We start from the raw sequence: 25,757 nt of genomic DNA, 5'->3' as shown, positions 1-25,757 counted from the left end.
ATTTCTTTCACAGCTAACTAATTTTAAAGGTGAGTTTAGAGTTTGAGAGGGGATGTATATGGTAAATTAAGAAATGAATAATAGAAATGGAATTCCTTTTGTTGAAGTTGTGTTTATCATTTTCTGTTTTGGGAGAAATTTAAATGTGAGGAACATGTAAAATAATATGGACTATGTTTTCACGATAAATTAAGGTGTACTGGTATAAAAAAAGAATAGTTTAAGGGTTTGAGGTTGGACTCAGTAATGCAAATACATTCAGCATCACTAAGGCTGGTTGCCCTTGCTGGAATGTAGGCAGTCACCAAGGTTACACATGGTGGTGGTCTGAAAAAGCAGTTTGGACATGTGCTTTTAAAAAAATCTGAAAAGTGGATTCATAATGTGTCAGTCTGTAAAAGTGATTATCACTTGTCAAAAAAAAGAGCAGTAAGTGTGCTTTCAAATTGGCAAAGAAATTTCGTTTTGTGACTAATGTGAAAACATGACTCTGTGTGCAAAGAGGAATTATAGGCAGAGATTTATTGCGTATTGCTCTGGTGATTTCACAGTTGCATTAGATGGAAAGGGGGAGCCATTTTTTGGTGCAGAAGCAGACTCTTAGCACACACCCAGCTGCTTCCCATGTTGAATCATGCACAGTATTTACAAGCGAGTGGGGTTTGAGGTTTCAGTCAGTAATGCAAATACATTCAGCATCACTAAGGCTGGTTGCCCTTGCTGGAATGTAGGCAGTCACCCAGGTTACACATGGTGGTGGTCTGAAAAAGCAGTTTGGACATGTGCTTTTAAAAAAATCTGAAAAGTGGATTCATAATGTGTCAGTCTGTAAAAGTGATTATCACTTGTCAAAAAAAAGAGCAGTAAGTGTGCTTTCAAATTGGCAAAGAAATTTCGTTTTGTGACTAATGTGAAAACATGACTCTGTGTGCAAAGAGGAATTATAGGCAGAGATTTATTGCGTGTTGCTCTGGTGATTTCACAGTTGCATTAGATGGAAAGGGGGAGCCATTTTTTGGTGCAGAAGCAGACTCTTAGCACACACCCAGCTGCTTACCCTGTGGAATCATGCACAGTATTTACAAGCGAGTGGGGTTTGAGGTTTCAGTCAGTAATGCAAATACATTCAGCATCACTAAGGCTGGTTGCCCTTGCTGGAATGTAGGCAGTCACCCAGGTTACACATGGTGGTGGTCTGAAAAAGCAGTTTGGACATGTGCTTTTAAAAAAATCTGAAAAGTGGATTCATAATGTGTCAGTCTGTAAAAGTGATTATCACTTGTCAAAAAAAAGAGCAGTAAGTGTGCTTTCAAATTGGCAAAGAAATTTCGTTTTGTGACTAATGTGAAAACATGACTCTGTGTGCAAAGAGGAATTATAGGCAGAGATTTATTGCGTATTGCTCTGGTGATTTCACAGTTGCATTAGATGGAAAGGGGGAGCCATTTTTTGGTGCAGAAGCAGACTCTTAGCACACACCCAGCTGCTTACCATGTGGAATCATGCACAGTATTTACAAGCGAGTGGGGTTTGAGGTTTCAGTCAGTAATGCAAATACATTCAGCATCACTAAGGCTGGTTGCCCTTGCTGGAATGTAGGCAGTCACCCAGGTTACACATGGTGGTGGTCTGAAAAAGCAGTTTGGACATGTGCTTTTAAAAAAATCTGAAAAGTGGATTCATAATGTGTCAGTCTGTAAAAGTGATTATCACTTGTCAAAAAAAAAGAGCAGTAAGTGTGCTTTCAAATTGGCAAAGAAATTTCGTTTTGTGACTAATGTGAAAACATGACTGTGTGCAAAGAGGAATTATAGGCAGAGATTTATTGCGTATTGCTCTGGTGATTTCACAGTTGCATTAGATGGAAAGGGGGAGCCATTTTTTGGTGCAGAAGCAGACTCTTAGCACACACCCAGCTGCTTACCATGTGGAATCATGCACAGTATTTACAAGCGAGTGGGGTTTGAGGTTTCAGTCAGTAATGCAAATACATTCAGCATCACTAAGGCTGGTTGCCCTTGCTGGAATGTAGGCAGTCACCCAGGTTACACATGGTGGTGGTCTGAAAAAGCAGTTTGGACATGTGCTTTTAAAAAAATCTGAAAAGTGGATTCATAATGTGTCAGTCTGTAAAAGTGATACAATTACATTTTAATTATAAATTAAATTGTTGGGTGGGACAGGTAAGTGAGAAATTAGAAGGTCTCTTTCTTCCACTTTATCTCAAAAAGATTTTTAAAAATTAGTTATTAATTTCTCAAGTATCTTGAGATGTGGTAATTGATTTTTAGTGTTTTTTAAAAAAAATAAAAAAATACGCTTACCGTGCGCGTACGGTAAAAAAAAAAAAAAAAAAAGTTTCAAAGAAAAAATAAAAAAAAGTTGAGAGGTAAGGTTGGCTGTTATAAGAGCCGTTGGGTTCATACAGGGATGGAGGAAAGAAAGAATGGGAGTATTATGAGCGTCTACAAACATGCTGGTCTATCTTATTGTTAATAAGGGTAAGACTGATCTCCCCAAAAACAATAAGACCACCACATCTTGTACACCTCATTTCAACCCTCCCAAATCGAGGGTTGGTGTCCACAGGAAAAGAAGAAGGTGATGCTCCAACATCAGAGGAAGGGCTCAGCTGAGCTGCCGATGATGTACTCGGCTGAGCATCTGAGGCTGGGCTCTGGTGACTTACTGAAGAGTTTTCTCCAGTATGTCGAGCAAAGGTCCTTGGGTGTCTGTCCTGGAGGTGTCTCTTCATAGAGTGATTTCCAAAGGAATATTTCTTCCTTGGATTTCCTCTTGATAAAACACGACCACAAAGTATGCAAGTGACCAATTGAGCATTCACCTTTTTCTCCCCCTCTGGAAAAGTGAAATACTCCACTACAAAAAAAGTCTTTTGTTTCCTCCTTCTCTGGATCATGGTGGTGCTGCTAGCCTCACTCTCAGAAGAGGTCTGCTGTTCTGCCATTGTATCCCAATGTCAATCCAGCTCCTGCTCCTAGAGAATCACAAGCAGAAATGAGGGGAATGGGTGTGGTGTGGGAAGAATCTGGAACTGAAAGTAGTTTCAACCAATGAAAAGTGTTCTCTCAAGCAGTAATGAGGGGAATGGGTGTGGTGTGGGAAGTTTCTGGAAGTGAAAGTAATTTCAACCAATAAAAAGTGTTCTTTGTAAGTCACATGACCTGCCGTGCGCGCACGTGACGCTTTCGGTGCGCTTACGAAGCGCGTACGTCACACTCGCGCATGCGCATTACACGCCCCTGCGTAACCGCGACGTTGCTTCCGGGTGTACGCGTACGTCACGCACGTATTGCGTATCGCGCATGCGCATTACACGCCCCTGCGTACCCGCGACGTTGCTTCCGGGTGTACGCGTACATCACGCACGTATCACGTACGCGCACCGTACTTATGACGTACGAAGCGCGTACCGTCAGCTTACCGTACGCGCACGGAAAAAAATGCATAAAAAAAATAAAAACCTTTCCATAATGCAGGATATAGTACATATATTATTTTATACAAAGGCTTACAAAAAATGACAAAAAAAAATTTGCATTTAAAAATCCGTACAAATTCACTGAAAAAACCATGGGTTTCACACACGTTATAGTTAGAAATTAGCATTTTAAAAACCTTGCAAATTCACTGAAAAAACAATAGGTTACAAACATGTTATAGTTAGGGATTAGCATTTAAAAAACCTCACAAATTCACTGAAAAAACCATAGGTTTCACACACGTTATAGTTAGGAATTAGCGTTTAAAAAACCTTAGAAATTCAATGAAAAAACCAAAGGTTTCACACATGTTATAGTTAGCTGGACATTTCACTCGTAAACAACCAATGAAATTTCCCCGTTATAGTTAGTTCAGCTAACTATAACTCGCGCGCCCGCAATGCACTACTGATGACGTCACATATTACATCACTCATGACATGGTCACTGACATCACTCATGACATCACTGATGACATCTCAAATGACATCACTGATGACATCACTGATGACATCATCCTTGTGAAAGAGTAGCAGACCTCTTCTTCCCCTAATATAACCTTTAATACACACATTCAAAAATAGAAACTAAAATGTACAAAATAATGAACATATCAATATCAGTTACAACAACCTATTCAGTAATTCGAAGAACCACATACACATCCACTCATTCACCAACAGTCCTCTACAGTCACTCATACATGTACTCACTCATCATATGTATTCATACACCTATACATCCTGTTACACAACGCCACTCATCCATAGAGTTACTCACACACATAGTTACTCATGCTAATAAAGAATCAAACATCCATTTACTTGCATATACAGTTATACACACACCACCACACCTACTTCTACAGAAACTTACACATACTTAGTCTTTTAAACAATCACTTATAGAAACACATACTTATTCATACAGGAACTCTTTCAATCTCTCACTCTCACATATACTCACTTATATACACCAATAGTCACATATACTAGTTAAAAACATATGTAGTTACTCATGGAGACACTATTGAGACAGTCATTCACTCACTAACACACCCATGCACACACTCATCCACCCATACAGTCCTGCACACATGCTGTCTTCAACACATACAAACAGTGAGTCACTCATTCATGCACCTATGCACTACGTAATACCCCCCACCGAACCATACAGACACTCAGACACTCATACTGACAAAAAACCAACTAATAACCTATATAGACACTCATGTAGCTACTCACCAACCCATGCAGCCACTTATACACAAAGTAAGAAACTGATACAGATATTTTCATTTTTAAAGATTACTCAGTAAGCCATTTATTCACTATGATACACTTAATCAGTCAGTTACACTAAAAATACCAATTTATTCTTCCATTGACCTTGAGATATACATAAATATAAAACATATTTAATTTTCAGAAAAACACACAATCACAAGGATGATGTCATCAGTGATGTCATTTGAGATGTCATCAGTGATGTCATGAGTGATGTCAGTGACCATGTCATGAGTGATGTAATATGTGACGTCCTCAGTAGTGCATTGCGGGCGCGCGAGTTATAGTTAGCTGAACTAACTATAACGGGGAAATTTCATTGGTTTTTTACGAGTGAAATGTCCAGCTAACTATAACATGTGTGAAACCTTTGGTTTTTTCATTGAATTTCTAAGGTTTTTTAAATGCTAATTCCTAACTATAACGTGTGTGAAACCTATGGTTTTTTCAGTGAATATATATATATATATATATATATATATATATATATATATATATTCAAAACACAAGGTTGTCCCACTGAAGATGCCTCGCATGAAGGGTGCAGACTCTAGCACCGTCGACGGCAGCAGAAACAGCATCCTCGCTACCCTTGTTAAAAATGTAAATGCCAAACGCGTTTCGAGCGATTTGACGCTCTTGATCACTGGCTTCACTCTTGCTTCAAGCATGGAAACACACAGCAATTGGGAACAGCTGGTTTATTAGATACACAAGTCCCGCCCCAGTGGGCGTTGACACGCAGGGCCTGATGGTTCTAGTAGTCCCATAATCTGCTACCACAGAACTTGTAGTCCCCTGTAAACCCCAGTGGGTGTCGCCGGCTCCGTGTTCACAATGACTGCCAAAGTGCAATGTTGAAAAATAACTGTCCCAAGTGGGTGCAAGTTAGTGCGGGAATCACTGTCTGATGCCAATATTTACCAACAGCAAAGGTCCCCTTCATTCTGTGACAGGCTCGCGGTTCCGAGCACTGAAGACCCGCCTTTCCGGCTTTTCTGGCTCTCATATATGTATGAATTATGAAATGAGTTTGAAATCCCAACATGTAATGCTTACTACTGTTATGCTGTTTTCATCCCTCTATTTTCGTTGTCTTTCCCGCACATTGTCTCCCATGTTTCCCATCCCTTATCTCCAGTTTCTTTCTTTCTTTTATTTTCTGTCCATCACCTGTCTCCTTGAATGTATAGGGAGCTATGGCCAATACATGGCGTTATATGGTTTCTCGCATGATAATGGTATATACCTTTTTAGGACGATTTGTTGATTTAAATTTGCAGTATTACTTAATGAATTATGTTTCACATGACTGCTAATTTTATCATGACTCCTTTGATTAAGAGACTTAAGTTGTATGGACATGATGAGTGAATAGATCACTCCAAGATGGCCACCCCAAGAATATTGTAAATAGTGGGATTTGAGCCATCTTCTGTTTCAGTGGCTGTCAGTTGATTCTGTCTCACGCTGTCGCGCAATACATGACGTAATCTGTATTTAAATGTAAGCGCGCGGTCTTGCCGCCGAGACACTGACGAAGATTGATTCGAAACGCGTCTGTCTTGCTGCTATTTTGATTTCTGCCGAAATAAAGAAATAACTGATACAGAACCCCTCCTGTGAGTGCTTAACTCTGCGTGAGTAACGAGAGTCTTTGGGAGCTGCAATTTCTTGTGGGGCACCGCCACATCATAGCACCCGCCTGCGAGTGACCCGGCTGCCGGTGCAACTTTGGGAGCTTTCACAGATATATATATATATATATATATATTTATATATATATATTACCTACTGGCGGTCGCCAGTAGGTAGTTATAGTTAGGACCTATTTTCCATAGGAAATCCGCAACATTCTATTCCCAATAAGTCTGGCGCTGGTTGACGAATCTTCATGAAAATTTCCAAACTTTGGGCAGCTCCGGTCCGCTCCTATCCTGACAGTTTCGTGGTGATTCGTCAAGCGGGGGCCGAGAAAAAAGGGGTTTTCCCCAAGCCATTTCCCATAGGACCTGTTGACGCAGCTACAGCCCAAACTGCTGAACGGAATTACACCAAATTTGGCAAAGAGGTAGTCCTCAGTTCAGACTCGTGCCTTTTGTATAAATGGTGTAACTTCCTGAGAAAATTAGAGTAAAAAAGATAGATATATCTATGGCCTCAGAGGATCCGCGCACCCTATGCGCACCCTAAGCGCACCCTCTGTGAACCGAGCGCGCACCCTCGCGATCACGTGCTGAATGCTAATTGGCTGTCAAGTGTCTGTCTACATTCGAAACCAGGAACTGTTGGCAGCCATTTTGTGCCTCGGTAGAAGTGAGGCTGATTAAGTAAGGGAAATAAGTGTATGAAAGATGAAAAGGGGGCAGGGTAGAACTACTCTGACCCTCTAGTGTTGCTTAGGGGTTCACAGAAGGACCCCCTGGGGCCCCCTTTTTTTTTTTTAAATGGTGAAATGCACGCAGGGTGCGCGGATCCGGCCGGAAAAAAAACCCCCGAAGCGCTGGCTTCCGCGCTTCGTTAATAATTAGCCCCCGGGTGGGCCAAATCCCGGGGGCAAAATGTTTTTAAATTAATAGGGGGAGGGGGGCTGCGTGGCCCCCCTCCTGGAGCCCTTGAGGGCCCTGGGGACCGCCACCCCCCAGGGCCAGCTCCTACAGTGTCCTGGGGTGCCAGCCCTCCCATAGCAAACTTCGTTAGGATTTTGAAAGAGAGAGCAGGGAAACCTGCTCTCTCTTTCAAAATCCAAACGATATTGCTTTTCCACACGGGGAGCTGCATGTTAGCCGCTCCCCATGTGGAAAAGCAATGCCGGCTCCCGAAGGACACGGGAGCCGGCTGGGACCGTGGGGGCATTGGGGCTCCCCCCAAGGTCTCCAACGTTTTTTTATAAGCCCCGGGGGATGGGGTCCCCAGGGATAATAAAAATTAGTGATAGGGGCTATTTTTTTCTTTACGGTAAAATTAGGAGTCGCGCATCCTAACGCGTTGGGTGCACGGTTTTTCTCGCGTTGGGTGCGCGGATCCAAGGAAAAAAAAATGAAATTTTTGGGAGATAAACATCAAGCTTAAGTGTTTTGTTCTTGAGTGGCTCTAAAAAGAGCCGTTGTGTTCATTATGAGTTTTTGGTACTTATAAGTAAGTACCTATACAGAGTATAAAGTTGTTGAGGAAAACTCTGTTTCCTTCATCAGTAAAGTGTACTCCATCTCTCCTATACATCTCTTGCATATGAAAGCGCAGATTGTTATTGTAAATGGACCCCATTCTATAGTCTCGGAGAAAAGCAGAAACAGATTTATTCACATGTTTCCTAGCTTTCTCAATTTGTGGACAAAACGGATTGGACCAGTTCCATTTCTGCCTTTGGCATATGTTAGAATGCACAAAGGCAGTTTTGGGGAAAAGTGAAATCTATTCTGCAAAGGTGTCCTTCATAAGCATTTCCAGACCTACCCCAGTCAAAGTGCCTAGGTCATTGCCACCACAGTGCACTATTATGAGGTCAGGGTGTTGGATATGCATAAAGGATTTTACCAATGGCATCAATTGGTGCCACTTTAACCCTCTCTGTGCAATCCATTTAATGTCTACATTTGGCAAACCTAGGTCTTTGTGAATGCCTTTGTTTTCTGCATACCTTTGGCTCCAGAAAATATAGCTGTGTCCGACAATCCACATTAAGCATCTTGAAGGGAGGTCTGGATGCATCAGATGGTCTCTGTAAAGGAAATGGCAGTTTGAAAAGTAAGATTTTTCTAAAATGGTGGCTAAGATGCAGTTTTGAAAAAAGACAAGAAATCATTGGTTGTTTGACAAGCTTCTACACTGAAAGGTAGGGTGCATGTTTCTATTTTATAAACGCATGATTCTTATTGGTTAACAAAAACTGATTGAAAGGAACATTATATATGATAAGCTGATATGTTGAAAAGTCAAGCACACTTGCTGTTTTGATTAGCAACATTGTGTGCTGAACTTGTGACCTGTGTGCTCAGTTCAGTGTTCCATGACCTGTTTCTATGGTAACAGACAGAAGGCAGATTGGGGGTAGGGTTCAAATGTATGTCATTTGGAAAGGGTTGAAATGTTTAACAAATAGAAATGTGTGTTTGCTTTTGAGTTTATGTGTGAAGGATTGTGATTTGATGTTTACATGTATATGTGTGGAAAATGAAAGGGAAACTTTTCCATTCTTTGTTTTTGCTGAGAGGTGCACAGTGCAGAGATTCTGTAAAAGAAAATATGGTGAGTGACTGATATACTTCTTAATCTACAAAAGAACTTGAAAGATGAGTTATTTGATTGTGAGGGGATGTATGTAGACTATTTTGATTTTAATCAGACTAATGTATTTCTCCTGCTAAAGTGTTGGGAGTACTTTTTTTCTCTACAATCTTATTGACAGTGTGTGTGCATATAGAAACCATTCTGTGATAAGCATTTGTGTTTTTCATGTGTTTGCAGACAGATAACTGTGCTGTTTTTATATTTTGGTACAATTAGAAATCAGTCATTGTTTATGAATTTACAAAATGAGTCATGTTTCTACACTAAAATGTAGTATTCCTAGATTAAGAAATGTGTTTTGGTATAGTGCAAGGGATAGTGTTGTTTGTCCAGAATCACACAGTGAGTCTGTGTGCATTTAGGAATCATTTTGAGAGAAACATTTTGGTACTAATCTGTAGTAGTAGATTTTCTGCAATGTGTGCAGTCACCTTAGATCTTTGTAGACTAGTAAATGTATTTTGCACAAGGGATAGTTGTCTGTCTACAATCACACTGTGAGTCTGTGTGTATTTGGGTAAGCGTTGTGAGAGAAGCATTTGGTAAAATTATGTAATTGCATGCAGATAATTGTTTTCAAACCTGTCATGTTGTCAAGTTTTTGCAGCATTAAAAGCCAGTCTTTGCTTGTGCATTGATAAAATGAGTCAGGCTTTCACACTAAAGAGCAGTACTTTAATATGTAGATTGTGTGCAGTACCCTTACCCCTTCCAGACTAGCGAATTAGTTTTGGTAAACTCCTAGGATAGTGTTGCTTGTCTAAAATCACACTGTGAGTCTATGTGCATTTGGGGAAGGATTGTGAGAGAAGCATTTGGTAACATCGTGTAGTTGCTGACAGATAACTGTTTTAAAACCTGTCTTGTTGTCAAGTTTTAGTAGCATTAGAAGCCAGTCTTTGCTTATGCTTTGATTAAATGAGTCAGGCTTTGACACTAAAGTGCAGTCCTGAAATACGTAGATTGTGTGCAGTCCCCTTAACCCTTCTACAGTAGTGAATGAGTTTTGGTAAACTCCTAGGGATAGTGTTGCTAGTCTAGAATCACACTCTGAGTCTGTGTGCATTTGGGAACCTCTGTGAGAGAAGCATTTGGGTACTTCATATCTTTGAATAGGCATAACTGCTGAAAAACTTTCCTGTTCTCAAGTTTTGGTAGAATTAGAAGTCAGTCATTGCTTATGTATTCACCCAGGAACTGTCCTTGCAATACTGTAAACATTCAGTTAATATTCAAGTAGTAATGGAGTGAGGCAGGCCTTAGCACATGCATTGATTCAAATGCTTATCCACTATGCATGCAGTTCTTTAACCATCTACAGAGTTCTCTTTCACACCTTTAATTCCACAGTCAGTATCCATACATTTCCAGCAAACACCCTGTTACTCCCCATGCACTCCTCTAGTGACCCATTCAGCACCATGTTATAATCCATTCACTGCGCCAAAACCCAACCACTTATAAATTCACCCAGGCACTTTCTTTGCAGTACTCTAATCATTCAGTCAGTATCCAAGTACTCATGCAGCGAGCCAGGCCTTACAACATGGACTGCTTCAAACCCCTATCCAGTATGCATACAGGCCTCTAGTCACCTACACACTTGTCTTTCACTTCTTTAATTAACTAGTCAGTATCTATATACTTCAATAAACATCCTGTCACTCATCTTGCACTCATCCAGTGACTGATCCAGTACCATGTAGTAATCTCTTCACTGTGCCAAAACTGAAAAACTTAAAAGTTTTACCCAGGCACTCTCCTAACAGTAGTCTAATGATTCAGTCAGTTTCCAGGTACTCATGTAGTGAACCATGCATTACCACATAGACTGCTTCAAATGTCTATGCAGTATGCATGCAGTCTTCTAACATACTATATACTTGTCTTTAACAGCTTCAATTCCCCAGTCAGTATCCATGTACTTCCAGCAAACATCCTGTCACTCCCCTTGCACTGTTCCAGTGACTTATTCAGCACCATGTAGTAATGCATTCACTGCGCCACAACTGAAACACTTATAAATTCACCCAGGTACGCTTCTTGCAATAGTGTAATCATTCAGTCAGTACCTAAGTACTAATGGAGCGAGGCAGGACTTAGCACATGGATTGGTTCAAACGTGTTTACACTATGCATGGAGGCCTCTAACTACCAACACAATTGACTTTCAGACCTTTAATTTCTCTGTCAGTATCTATAAACTCCAATAAACACTCTGTCACTTTAATTGCACACCCCCACTGACTCATTTGGCAGTAGGTACTAATCTATTCACTGCACTAGAATCCAAAATCTTAAAAAGATTCACCCAGTCACTCTTTTTGTAGAACTCTAATGATTCAGTCAGTACTCAGGTAGTTTTGCAATGATCCACGTGTTACTCTATGGACTGTTTGAAACGTCTATCCACTATGCATGTAGGTCTCTAGCCACCTACATACTTGTCTTTCACACCTTCAATATCCCAGACAGTATTCCTACAGTTCCCGCAAACACTCTGTCACTCTCCTTATACTTCTCCAGTGACCCATTCAGCACCATGTCCTAATCCATTCACTGCGCCAAAAGCCATCCACTTATAAATTCACCCAGGCACTCTCCTTGCAGTACTCTAATCATTCAGTCAGTACCCAAGTACTCATGCAGTGAGCCAGGCCTTAGCACATGAATTGCTTCAAACGCCTGTCCAGTATGCATGCAGTCCTCTAACCACCTACACACTTGTCTTTCACACCTTCAATTCCCCAGTCAGTATTCATACACTTCCAGCAAACACCCTGTCACTCCCCTTGCAGTCCTCTAGTGACCCATTCAGCACCATGGACTAATCTATTCACTGTGCCAAACCCCAAACACTTATAAATTCACCCAGGCACTCTCCTTGCAGTACTCTAATCATTCAGTCTGTACCCAAGTACTCATGCAGTGAGCCAGGCCTTAGCACATGGACTGCTTCAAACGCCTATGCACTATGCATGCAGTCCTCTAACCACCTACACACTTGTCTTACACACCTTCAATTTCCCAGTCAGTATACATACACTCCAGCAAACACCCTATCATTCCCCTTGCACTCCTCCAGTGACCCATTCAGTACCATGTACTAATCCATTCACTGTGTCAAAAGCCAACCACTTATAAATTCACCCAGGCACTCTCCTTGCAGTACTCTAATCATTCAGTCAGTACCCAAGTACTCATGCAGTGAACCAGGCCTTAGCACATGGACTGCTTCAAACGGCTATTAACTATACATTCAGTCCTCTAACCGCCTACACACTTGTCTTTCACACCTTCAATTCCCCAGTCAGTATTAATGCACTTCCAGCAAACACCCTGTCACTCCCCTTGCAGTCCTCTAGTGACCCATTCAGCACCATGGACTAATCTATTCACTGTGCCAAACCCCAAACACTTATAAATTCACCTAGGCACTCTCCTTGCAGTACTCTAATCATTCAGTCTGTACCCAAGTACTCATGCAGTGAGCCAGGCCTTAGCACATGGACTGCTTCAAACGCCTATGCACTATGCATGCAGTCCTCTAACCACCTACACACTTGTCTTACACACCTTCAATTCCCCAGTCAGTATTCATACACTTCCAGGTAGTTTTGCAGTGATCCAAGTGTTACTCTATGGACTGTTTCAAATGTCTATCCAGTATGAATGTAGGTTTCTAGCCACCTACACACTTGTCTTTCATACCTTCAATATCCCAGACAGTATTTATACAGTTCCCGCAAACACTCTGTCGCTCCCCTTATACTTCTCCAGTGACTTATTCAGCACCATGTACTAATGTATTTACTGCACCAAAATACAAATACTTATAAATTCATCCTGGTACTCTCCTTGCAATATTCAAAACATTCAGTCAGTATCCAAGTACTATTGGACTGAGACAGGCCTTAACATATGGATGGATTCAAACATGGGTCCACTATGCATGTAGGTCTCTAATCACCTACACACTTGTCTTTTACACCATCAATATCCATGTCAGTATTCATACACTTCTTGCAAACACCCTGTGTCTCCTTATAGTACTGTAATCATTCAGTCAGTTAGCATGTAGTCTTTTAGTGAGGTAGGCTTTAGGGCATGAACTGCTTCAAAGTAGTATGCACTATCCATGTAGTGTTTTAACCATCGTCACCCTTGTGCTTCAGGGCTATAGTTTCTTACTCAGTTTTTATATAAAATATGTTTCTACAGTAATAGAATAATATACATTTGAAAGTTATTAATATATATTAATTTGTGATTCTTTTTTACAGATACTGTTTTTCAACGTTAAAATAGAGAAATCAAGCCAGAAAAAAAAGAAAAAGAAAAGAACAGAGACAGGAGAATTACTTGAAGAAACATCAACCACAAGTATTGAATGTACAAGATAATGTGGCTAAAAAGAAAACATCTTCTGGTAAGATCACAAAGCAATTTATTAAGAAAATGTTTGTAGGACCAAACAGAATGTACAGAATGCTGAAACCACTGAGAATGCTTCAACTAGAAAAAAAATTCAAAATAAGAGGAAAAGCAAAAAAGCAAATGGTCAATCAAAGGAGACAAAGTATGATAAAAGAAGGCAAAATCAGTATAAGGAATTACGCAAAAAAATATTTTACAAGAGAGTAGTACATAGTTTGCTGAAAGATGTGAAGAAATATAAAAAGAGAGCTCTATTTTATAAAAAGAAGAAGCATATTGAAAACATTGTTGAAAAGGCTTTTGAAGTAAAAAGGAAACTATTCATTTTAGTATTAAACAGAATTCGATCACTAGATAAACCAATCCATTTAATGAAGGCCAAAAGTAGGAGGAAAAGAGTAATTAATAGAAAACATTTTTGTGATTTTTTTTGGGAGAATGGAAACACAGTTCCAGTTCAGAGCCTTTCTTTAACGAAGAGAGTTATTTACAGAGTAAAAAATTATTGTATGCAGTTGACACCAGTGGTAGAGGTTATGAGGTTAGAGATGGTTGTCCAATTGAGAAAGAGAAAATGGTTGAAGGGTAATGCAGAAGAAGTGATAGCTGATGAAGTTCTAGGGAGACGTCCTAAACACACTGTGTACACTTGGGATTACAGTAGTATTTGTAGTGTATGAAAGGAATCTATTGATAAATTATGTAGTTTTTTACGAGCATATAGTAAAAAAAGTGTTAAACAAAAGATTAAGGTGTTGCAAGGACTAGACCCTTGCAGAGTGAGAAAAATACTGGTTTGCAAGGCCATTCTCTGGCTTGTCTTTCTAGGAAAGTTTGTCAAAGTGTTTTTCAGCATTTCAGGATGCTGGCAGCACATCATACTCAAATGCGGAAGTTAGTGAGAAGATTGTATTATGCAAAAAGTCCAGCACTAAAGTTAAATGAGTTGAACAGTGCTCTTTTGCGTGGGTCAGTATCAGATGTGAAGAAGGTTTGTAATGATATTGAGTTTTGCTACTTTGGTCCTCAGCAAGAGAGTGCGGAAACTGACACATTAGTAGAACAAAATGTTAAAGACAATGTAGAACTCGTAATTACAAAAAATTTTGAGGATGAAATCACAAAGTTTAAGGTAATTTCAGGTGAAAGACCAAATGATTCTTGTATTTGTTGTCGGTGAAGTCACTATAAAAATCAGACTAGGGTTGTCAATCTGTATTTAAAAAGTGAAATAGAAGATAATGATAAGTGGATGGAATTTGCAACTTATTTGTTGGTAGAGGATTGTTTTGATTTGGGATCTGAGCAGCGTATTTGCAAATATTGTTATAACAAATTAGATGAGAATAAAATGCCTGCTAGAGCTGTTCATAATAATCTAGAGTTGGTTGCTATTCCTCCAGAGCTGATAGATTTAAATACGTATGAGTCTATTCTCATTCAATGTGTTCACCCGTTTCAGGCTATTGTTCGTATGGAGCCTAAAACAGGTAAATTACCTCCATCAGAGTTGCAAAGAGGATTGAAAGGAAGAGTTCTGTATTGACCATTGGATTTAAGGAAAAATATTTAAACTATTGGTGTAGACCATGCAGAAAATGAGCTACTAGTCATTCTAGTTAATGGTGTTCCTACTAAGAATAAGAAAATCTGGCAAGAGTTAGTGTATGTTAGAAAAGTGCAAAAGGCATCATTGTATCTGTTAAAAAATAATGAGTACTATAGAAATGTGTTTGTAGGAGAAGAAGAAATAGATTTAGCAGAAGATACTGAAACATTAAGTGGACAAATCCAGATGTGAAGAAATCTATGAACATTACAGTGTACATCCACTTCATTCCAAAGAGGCGATGGGGAATACGATTGAGTTGTTCCAAATGAAAAAAGCAACAGTATAGTGCAAGGGATAGTGTTGTTTGTCTAGAATCACACAGTGAGTCTGTGTGCATTTGGGAACCACTGTGAGAGAAGCATTTGGTAACATCGTGTATTTGCTGACAGATAACTGTTTTAACTTGTCAGGTTGTGAAGTTTTAGTAGCATTAGAAGACAGTTATGGCTTATGATTTGATTAAATGAGTCAGGCTTTGACAGAAAAGTGCAGTCCTGAAATATGTAGATTGTGTGCAGTTCCCTTACCACTTGCACTGTAGTGAATGAGTTTTGGTAAACTCCTAGGGATAGTGGTGCTTTTCTAGAATCACACTGTGAATTAGTGTGTATTTGGGAACCACTGTGAGAGGAGCATTTGGTAACATTGTGTATTTTCTGACAGATAACTTTTTTTAAACCTGTCATGTTGTCAAGTTTTAGTAGAATTAGAAGCCAGTTTTTGATTATGCTTTTATTAAATGAGTCAGGCTTTGACAGAAAAGTGCAGTCCTGAAATATATAGATTGTGTGCAGTTCCCTTATCAGTTCCACAGTAGTGAATGATTTTTGGTAAAGTCCTAGGGATAGTGGTTGTTGTCTAGAATCACACTGTGAGTCTGTGTGCATTTGGGAACCACTGTGAGAGAAGCATTTGGTAACATTGTATATTTTTTAGCAGATAACTCTTTTAAAACCTGTCATGTTGTCAAGTTTTAGTAGCATTAGAAGCCAGTCTTTGTGTATGCGTTGATTAAATGAGTCATGCTTTGACACTAATGTGCTGTACTTAAATATGTAGATTGTGTGCAGTACCATTACCTCTTCTAGACTAGTGAATGAGTTTTGGTAAACAGCTAGGGATAGTGTTGCTTGTCTAAAATCACATGGTGAGTCTGTGTACATTTGGGTAAGGATTGTGAGAGAAACATTTGGTAACATAGTGTATTTGATGACAGATAACTTTTAAAATCGGTCATGTTGTCAAGTTTTAGTGGCTTTAGAAGCTATTCTTTGCTAATGCATTGATAAAATGAGTCAGGGTTTGACACTAAAGTGCAGTACCATGTACTATTCTCTTCACTGTGCCAGAACTGAAAATGTAAAAGTTTTACCCAGACAGTAACCTAGCAGTAGTCTGATGATTTAGTCAGTTTCCAAGTACTCATGTTGTGAACCATACATTACCACATAGATTGTTTCAAATGTCTATGCAGTATGCATGCAGTCTGCTAACATACTATACACTTGTCTTTCACATTTTCAATTCGCTAGTCAGTATCCATACACTTCCAGGAAACACCCTGTAACTCCCTTTGCAGTCCTCTAGTGACCCATTCAGCATCATGTACTAATCCATTCACTGTGCCAAAAGCCAAACACTTATAAATTCACCAAGATACTATCTTTGGAGTACTCTAATCATTCAGTCAGTGCCTAAGTATTCATGCACTGAGCCAGGCCTTAGCACATGGACTGCTTCAAACCCCTATCCACTATGTATGCAGTCTTCTAACCACCTAGACACTTGTCTTTCACACTTTCAATTCCCTAGTCAGTATCCATACAGTCCAGCAAACATCCTGTCACTCCCTTTGCACTCCTCTAGTGACCCATTCAGTAACAAGTACTAATCCATTCCCTGTGCGAAAAGCCTACCACTTATAAATTCACCTAGGCACTCTCCTTGCTGTACTCTAATCATTCAGTCAGTACCCAAGTAGTCATGCAGTGAGCCAGGCCTTAGCACATGGACTGCTTTAAATGCCTATGCAGTATGGATGCAGTCCTCTAATCACCTACACAGTTGTCTTTCACACCTTCAATTCCCTAGTCACTATTCATACACTTCTAGCAAACACCCTGTCACTCACCCAGTGTGTCTCCTTATAGTACTGTAATCATTTAGTCAGTTAGCATGTAGTCTTTTAGTGAGGTAGGCTTTAGGGCATGAACTGCTTCAAAGTAGTATGCACTATGTATGTAGTGTTTTAACCATCGTCACACTTGTGGTTCAGGGCTATAGTTTCTTAGTCAGTTTTTATATAAAATGTGTTTGTACAGTAATGGAATAGTATACATTTGAAAGTTATTAATATACATTTATTTGTGATTCTTTTTTACAGATACAGAACAGGAGTGTTTCTCATCTGTTTGCACTCTTCTCGTGCAAGATTGTTTGGATGAAGGGTCCTTAGGTGTTTCATCATACTTGCTGTGCCGCACGAGTATTTTTTGTTAGGATCCCCTCGTAACAGAACTCTTTTGCAAATCTTGCGCGTGACGAAGGTGGCATTGGTCTTTGTTTGCCCCTCAAGAAAAGTAGAACATTTCCACACCACTGAAGGAAAACGTTGTGGGCATGGTGCATCCTCCAAAAATTCATCCTTAGATTCGGTGAATATTTTAAAGCGACAATATTTACAGTTTTTGTAAGTTAAACTTATAAAATTGTGTTAGCTGTATGCATTTTATATATCTGTGATTTGTATCTTGTTTTTTTTTTGAGAATAGCATGTTGTTGTTTTTTTAACACTCTTTGAGATTGTTTTTTTTTTGCCCGCTGTTAAGTGATGAGTACGATTGAAATTACTATTTTTAGTGAAATTTTATATATTCTGAGAACAGCCAAAAAGGCAAAAAAATTACTTTGTGGAAATTATGCTGTGTTGTAAAAAATGTATTATTACATGTTATAATTTTTTTTCCTTTTCTTTCACAGATCCAAATTTTAAAATAAGCAATTTTTATGAATTTAGATTGGAATGAAAATGTGAAAAAATGTGTACCATTTTTTATTCCTATTACTGTGAAGGTAAGTTTAACTAAGTCTCAATATGCAGAATGAGGAGGTCTGCAAGAAGCTACAAAGTTGAAACATGTTTCTAAAAACACTCTGTTTATACCTATGTAGTTTTGAAATCTGACCATAATCAGATATCATGTGACCTGCAAAAAAAGAGATTTGAGCGGTTCATAATATTTCCTATTTTAGCTATTGAAGGACCGCAATTATTTCAATCATTCTTCTTTGAACATCTTTGCAGACAAAACTCTGTGCTTACCTTTTATCATTCGCAAGGAATTTTAAAAACGGAAATATGTCACTTTTTGTAACATAGTTATTGTGTAAGATACTCTTTCATATTTAAAAAGAGAGGAAAAGGCACTCTGTGCACTTTTTATACTCATGTAAATACAATCTCATCATGCAGACCACTTTGTGTTGAAAGGGTGTTCTATAAGTGTTGTTGTGCATGATTGCACTTAATACTCATAGAACAAGACACATGTCTAGATTTATCAGAAATCATAAATCTCGATATGTGTGTGAATGGCGCACCATTCTAAAATTGGAGTAGGAAAGCACAACAAGGAGAATTGTTTTAATTTCTCCACATTTTTATATCTTCAATGCATGCTGAAATTGTCAGCATACATTGAAGGAGAAAAATGCATTTTCTCATTGTTTTTGTGCAGGAAGGTGTGTCTTCCTGTAGAAAAACAAACAGCACATGACACAGATATCCTTGCACTATGGTGCAAGGGTGCCTGTGTCACCACATAGCTGCAGTTTAAGCAGCCATGCAGACAGAAGCATAGATTTGCAACATATTTATGTACATATGTTGCATCCCTGTGCTCCGGAAGTACTACAGCACACTGCAGTTAAAGAGGTTACTGTGTGATGCTGCAGCACGTCCTCATAGTTCTGCACTTATACATTCACCATACGCTACTAATGCATTCATTTATGTACTACACATACATTCATCTAAACTAACACTAACAAAGAAATTTAGCTCTTTTTTTAAACCAGGAAAGTTAGTTCTTACAAGAACTTTTTTTTCTTCTTCTTTCTTCTTTTATAATTTTTTGGGGGTTTTCTGAACAATTTTTAAATTTGTTGGGTTTTTCTGCAAAAAAAACCCAAAAAACAATAACAGGAGAAACCAAACAATGAACTTCAGGGAACAATAAAAGAAAATAAAAAAATTAGCAAATGTGACTTTCTTGCCGGCGGCAGATCAGATCGATCGACTGCTCACTATAGCACAAAGTCTTATTGCACTTAGTGCAGAGCACTTTTAAAACTTGAAATTGAGGAGGATGTCCAAGGTTTGGGCTGATGGATGCACTCTTGATGTGCTCGGCTGCAATGAGGTGGAAGGCGCAGGAGCAGGAGTGTTTCTCATCCGTTTGCACTCTCGTCGTGCAAGATTGTTTGGATGAAGGCTCCTCAGGTGCTTCATCATACTTGTTAGGATCCCCTCGTGACAGCACTCTTTTGCAAATCTTGCACGTGACCAAGGTGGCATTGGTCTTATTCTGCCCCTCGGGAAAAGTAAAAAAAATTCACACCACTGAAGAAAAACGTTCTTTGGGTTGTGCCTCCTCCAAAAATTCATCCTCAGAAGTATGTGGAGATGCAGGTGATGCCTGCTGCCCTGAAGCCATTTTTGGTTGAAAAAAGTTAGAGCTAAGTGTAAACTTAGTCTAAAAAATCTTCTTCTCTCCAAAGAGATGGTGCTCTAAAGAAGGTCAAAGAAGAATGATTGAAATGGGTGGGGTCTTTCAATAGTCAGAAGAGGAAGTGTAATGAACCAATCAAATCTCTTTTTTTGCAGGTCACATGGGATCCGCGCACCGTGCGCGTATGCAGCACGCACCCAGCGCGCATCCGCGAAATTGAATTAAAAAAAATTATCGGATTAGATGTAAAAATATATTAGTTTTAAGACTAGTTTAGAGTTTGTCTTCAATTAATATTCACATGAAATACATATATATATGTTTTTTTAAATGTTAAATATTTCGCGGGATCCGCGCACCTACCGCGTCATAGATGCAGATGACGCATCGCGGAAGCGCGTAAACATCGCGTTACGTACAGCGAACATGTCGCGTATAGGCTGGGAGTCACGTACTGGTCACATTGCGATCGCGCACTAAACACGTACCCAACGCATATCATGCACGGATGCTATTGCGTAGGGATCGGGAACGGTGCGCTTAGGGTGCACGGATCCAAAAACATTGAAAAAAATATATAAAATAAAGTTTTGCACATATAGTTAAAAAAATATTTTGAAAAATATATAAAAAATATGTTTGAAAAACCCATTAGGTTCAAATAATATTTTTTAATTTTTAAAATAATTAATTGAAAAAATAAGTTTAAAAAATGGTGATAAAAAAGTATTTAAAAAAAAAAGTAATTAATGAAATTGACACACTGAATTTGAAAAATATACAAATCTAATCAAAATCATTAAACATGATATCTTCAGAGATAAGTTATAGATAGGAATTAGCATTTAAAAAACCTTTGAAATTCAATGAAAAAACCATAGGTTTCATGCACGTTATAGTTAGGAATTGACATTTAAAAAACCTTAGAATTTCACTGAAAAAACATAGGTTTCAGGGGTGTTATAGTTAGCTGGACATTTCCCTCGTACAAAACCCTAGAAATTCCCCTGTTATAGTTAGTTCAGCTAACTATAACTCGTGCCCCTGCAATGCACTGCTGATGACGTCACATATTACATCACTCATGACATGGTCAGTGACATCACTGATGACATCACTGATGACATCTCAAATGACATCACTGATGACATCATCCAGTGACTGTGTGTTTCTGTAAAGTTTAAATATGTTTTATATATTTATAGTGAAAGACCTGTGGAAGAATGAGTGGCTGTACAAGTGTGTGGATGGATGATTTTCTAGGTGTGTAACTGACTCTATAAGTGAGTCATTAAATGTATCTTACTGCAGACTAGTGACTAAACTGTGTAAATGTCTGTATGTGTCTGTCTGTTGGTGTATAAGGTTATAGAGTATCATGATGCAGAGTGTCAATTTAAAGGAACAATCAAACAATTAAAACGACAGCAAAGAGCTCTTCCGCATCGTTAAAGAACTATCCAACCCCAGCGCCAACACCAACGACATCCCGCCATCACTAGAACTGTGCGACTCACTGGCCTTCTTCTTCCACCGTAAGATCGCTGACTTCCACGACAGTTTCAACATCACGACCGACCCGACCACGCCAGACTTCACCCCTCCTCCGAACACCATCAACGCCAACCGCCTTACCTCCTGGTCCAACGTCAGCGACGACGAGACACGCAAGGTCATGAACTCCATCCACTCAGGATCTCCGACAGACCCTTGCCCACACCACATATTCAACAAGGCAGACGCAGCCATCGCCCCCCAACTATGGAAGGTCATCAGCATCTCCTTCGAAACAGCGACATTCCCGGAAAGCTGGAAGCACGCCGAAATCAACACCCTCCCCAAGAAGCCCAAGGCGGACCCCAAGGACCTCAAGAACTTCCGACCCATCTCCCTACTCCTGTTCCCGGTGAAGGTCATCGAGAAAATCGTCAACATGCAACTGACCCACCACCTCAAAGACAACAACATACTGGACCTATCCCAATCCAGATTCAGACGAAACCACAGCACCGAGACTGCCCTCATCGCCGCCACAGACGACATCAGGCACCAATTAGACAATGGCGAAACATCAGCCCTCATCCTCCTAGACCTATCGGCGGCCTTCGACACGGCCTGCCATCGCACTCTAAAAACACGCCTCCAAGAAGCCGGTTTCCAAGAGAAGGCCCTCGACTGGACCTCATCCTTCCTCTCCGGCAGATCCCAGAGCGCCCGCCTCCCACCCTTCAGATCCAAAGCCACGACATCATCTGCGGCGTCCCCCAGGGCTCCTCCCTCAGCCCTACGCTGTTCAACATCTACATGGCCCCCCTCGCACAAGTGGCCCGCCACCACAACCTCAACATCATCTCCTACGCCGACGACACTCAGCTCATCCTCTCCCTCACCAAGGAACCGCGCACTGCCAAAACCAACATCCAAGAGGGAATGAAGGCCATCACCGACTGGATGAGGAGCAGCCGGCTGAAACTGAACTCGGACAAGACAGAGGTCCTCATCCTCGGACCCAACCTCTCGGCCTGGGACGACTCCAGGTAACCGACCACTCTCGGGACAGCACCGACACCCAACGACCACGCACGCAATCTAGGATTCATCCTCGACTCCTCCCTCTCCATGTCCAAACATGTCAACGCCATCTCTTCCTCCTGTTACAACACCCTCCGCACGCTTCGCAGGATCTACAAGTGGATCCCAACCGAAACAAGAAGAACGGTGACACAGGCCCTCGTCAGCAGCAGGCTGGACTATGGCAACGCACTCTAGGCCGGAATCCCAGCCAAACACCTACGATGACTACAGCGCATCCAAAATGCCTCCGCCCGACTGATCGTCAACGTCCCCCGCCGCAGCCACATCACCCCCCACCTGACAAACCTACACTGGCTCCCCGTCGACAAGAGGATCACCTTCAAACTCCTCACACACGCACACAAAGCACTCCACAACACCGGACCCGCCTACCTGAACAGCAGACTCAGCTTCCACACCCCCACCCGCCAGCTCCGCTCCACCAGCCTCGCACTCGCCGCCGTCCCCCGCATCCAACGAACAACCTCCGGTGGCAGATCCTTATCCTACCTCGCCGCCAAGACCTGGAACACCCTACCTACCCAGCTACGGCAGACCGAAGACTTACTCACCTTCAGAAGACTCCTCAAGACCTGGCTCTTCGAGAAGTAGCGCAACCCCCCCCCCTCTCAGCGCCTTGAGACCCTCATGGGTAAGTAGCGCGCTCTACAAATATCTTGATTGATTGATTGATCCTTTTCCCATCACCAATAAATACACTTTTCTTATTTTAGCAAAAAAACATTCATTTCACATAGGCATCTTTGTAATAGGAATTTCTTAAAGATTTAGGGTTTATATAATATTTTTTACCTTTTATCACATATCGGTAAAGTACCATTTGGCTCCTTTCAGTCAACTTTTCTCACAACCATGTAGAAAAATCCCAGCCAATTCCGGTACAGTACGAGACAGCAATGTCTTGTGAAAGTATGCACTGATCTCAAAGTAGCAGCTTGTCAAATTTTAGAGATGGGTACATGTCTTAGTAGGGCCACTGCTGCTGCCTTGCCCCTTATAGAGTGGGCTTTGGGTCTGGAATGGTAACTGGTTGTCGGCCAACTGGTAGGTGAATAGAACACACAAAACTATTCATCTGGAAATGGTTTGCTTAGAGGAAGCAACGCCTATCCTCAGAGGGCCATAGTTAACAACAGGCACGGCCGGCACAGGAAAGAGTGGTGGGCGGGGCGGGGGATGAGTCGACAGATGACAGGATTGGTAAAATTAAATAAAAAAGAAAATAAAGCCACTTACCTTGCGCTGGCTGTCTTGCAGAGTCGGTGATGTGGCGAGTGCAAGGTTAGTGGTTTTATTTATTTTTTTACTTAATTTTATCTATCCTGTCGTCTGTCAACTTACCCCCGCCCCACCACTCTTACCTGTGCCGGCCGCGCATAGTTAACAAACAGATGGTTAGATTGGCTTAGTCTTAGTCTTGTCTAAATAGAATTTTAGCACTCTTTTGAGATCCAATGAATGCAAAGCTCTTTCAGCTGATGTGGAAGGATTAGGAAAGAATATTGGGAGTAAAATGGTCTAGTTAATTTGGAAATCAGGCATGACTTTGGGAAGAAAACTCATATGTGTTCTCATTACTACTCGTTAGCATGGAAAACCATGTAAGGCTCTTTTGCACAGAGAAACTGAATCTCACTGACCCTGCCTGCCAAAGTAATAGCTCCTAGAAAAGCAGCCTTCTAGGTAAGGTGGTGTAAGGATGCCTTATGTAAAGGGTTCGAATGGGGGACACATGAGTTTTGAAAGGATCACATTTCGTTCCCAATGTGGAGAGGGAGAATGTACAGATGGGAAGACCTGCTTCAACCCCTCTAAGAAGTCCTTTACTACAGGTACTTGAAAAAAGGACATCTGTGTAGTGGACTTTCTATAAGCAGTAATCAGTGCAATATGAGCCTAATAGAGAACAACCGCAGACCAGATTTTGTTAAGTGGAACAGATAAGGTAATATTACATCCTCCTGCCCCAGAATTTTGAACATGCCACATGTAAAATCTTTTATATTTGAAAGTGCAGGAGTGCAGGAGTGACTGGTCAAAGCCCTTTTAGACTCCTAGTGAATGTCCATGCACTCCTGTGAAAGGCCTAAGTGTCCATACTGGAGGAATTCAGGAGCCATGCTGTCAGCCAGGGAAGGTTGGGATGGAAAATCCTCCCTTAAAGGTTGTAGAGAAGATCGAGTCTGTATGGCAGCCTCCTGTGTAATCTTTCGGACAGGTGGAAGCGATCTGGTAACCACCACTGGCGAGGCCATTCCAGAGCTATTAGGAACATTCTGATCCAGGCTTGGTATAGTTTGTTGATGACTGTTAGGAGCAATGGAATGGAAGAAACACGTACAGAAATATCCCAGACTAGTCTGTCATAAGGGCATTCTCCTTTGTTCCTGGGCGGTAGAACCTGGATGCGAAGTCTGGGCATTTTTTGTTGCTTTCATTTGCAAACAGGCCTATTTGTGAATGTCCCCATTCTCAAAAAATATCTCGCACGCAGGGGCGTGTTTAGAGCAATCCTTCCTAATACTGAATCGGATTGGTGTGTCTTAATGTTTTGCGACCAAATTCCGGTTGCAAAATATTAATCTTTTACCACCTCCTCAAAGGAGGAGGTAAGCCATTTGCAAACAAGAAGTGTCCTCACAGTACCTCTTCCCCTTTGTGAATGTTGACAAAAACATTTTTTAAGAGTAGGCAGTGGTCCCTTGGGCTCTTAAAAATGAAACTCACACTTTACATATTTTTTCGAACGCATCCCATTTTCTTTTAATTACAAATTGCTGTAGTTAAAAGCAATCACAGACAAGGCTGTCTGTAGACCTCAGCAGGTCACCATCCCTGTGATGGCTGCAAATCCTAGTGGGTCACAAGTTTCAACCTACCTCATTAATACTTATGGGATATGTCGAATTATACCAAGTATGAATGGTTGTATGTTGCAACTACACAATCCCCAACCCTGCACGCCTGAACAACGCGGTCTTAACAACGACCGCGTCTTAACCACGCATGCCTTTACAACAAATGTAGTTGTAAGGGCATAATTGGTAAAGGCATATGCGTGGCTATGGTTCTGCCCTAGCCACCACCCTGAGCCCCAAAAACCCAGCAATCTGCCCTGAGTACAGCCCCGACCCCAAACCCTAAAAACACAGCTTGACACCTAAAAGCGGAACACAGCGCTAAAACCAAACCTCACCCCAGCACTAAAAACATTTGCTGCCTTCCCATGACCTGAGCCCTAAAACCCAGCCCCAGCCTTGAAATCGACCCTGAACCCCCTGCCCTGAGTCCTAAAATCATA

Source organism: Triturus cristatus, chromosome 2_1 (assembly GCF_964204655.1).
Source record: "Triturus cristatus chromosome 2_1, aTriCri1.1, whole genome shotgun sequence".
In the NCBI taxonomy this organism is placed as follows: Eukaryota; Metazoa; Chordata; class Amphibia; order Caudata; family Salamandridae; genus Triturus; species Triturus cristatus.
Note: the sequence above shows the minus strand (reverse complement) of the source record.